Here is an 877-nt window from a genome sequence, read left to right as displayed (position 1 = left end):
ACCTTTTTTTCTCCTTCTCTCAGCCCCCTCCCCAGACCTCCACTTTATTCTTAGAGTCAATTACGCCAGCCACAGGACAGACATTCTTTCTTTGAGTGTTTACAAGAGAATCAATTTTAAAAGATTTTTTATAATCCTTTTTTGTTTAAAGAAATGGACATAATAGAAAGGATTGAGTCCCTGCCAAGAAAAGGTTTTCTGAACCTTCTTTGGCTCAGATCGACAACACTTTAAGGTCTTTCAATAAACCAAGTCACTGGCCTCAAATAGAAAAGCGCTACCAGGGAAGAATTTTTTTTTTTTTTTAACAAGATGTCTTTGAGTTAGAGTCCATAATCACCCTGAATGTATTATTCAGACTTTTTTTTAAAGATTTTATTTATTTATTTGAGAGAGAGAGAATGAGAGATAGAGAGCACGAGAGGGAAGAGGGTCAGAGGGAGAAGCAGATTCCCTGCTGAGCAGGAAGCCCGATGTGGGGCTCGATCCCGGGACTCCGGGATCATGACTTGAGCCGAAGGCAGTCGCTTAACCAACTGAGCCACCCAGGCGCCCCAGACTTTTTTTTTAAGTATCTGCTCCTTTTATTATTTTTTTTTAATTGAAGTATAGGTGACACACAATGTTACATTAGTTTCAGGTGTACAGCATAGTGATTTGGCAACTCTCTGTGTCATGCTATGCTCACAAGTGTAGCTATAATTTGTCACCAGACAGCACTATGGCAATCCCATTGTCTATATTCCCTATGCTGGATTTTTCACCTTTGTGACTTATTCATTCCATAACTGGAAGCCTGTTTCTCCCACTCCTCTTCCCCCCCTTTTTTTAAAGATTTTATTTATTTATTTGAGAGAGAGAGAGAATGAGAGATAGA

The sequence above is a fragment of the Callorhinus ursinus genome, unplaced genomic scaffold (assembly GCF_003265705.2).
Source record: "Callorhinus ursinus isolate GAN/ISIS: 27379988/994484 unplaced genomic scaffold, GSC_fseal_2.0 scaffold9, whole genome shotgun sequence".
Taxonomy (NCBI): Eukaryota; Metazoa; Chordata; class Mammalia; order Carnivora; family Otariidae; genus Callorhinus; species Callorhinus ursinus.
The sequence above is the reverse complement of the archived record's forward strand: the minus strand, read 5'-3'. Positions refer to the sequence as shown.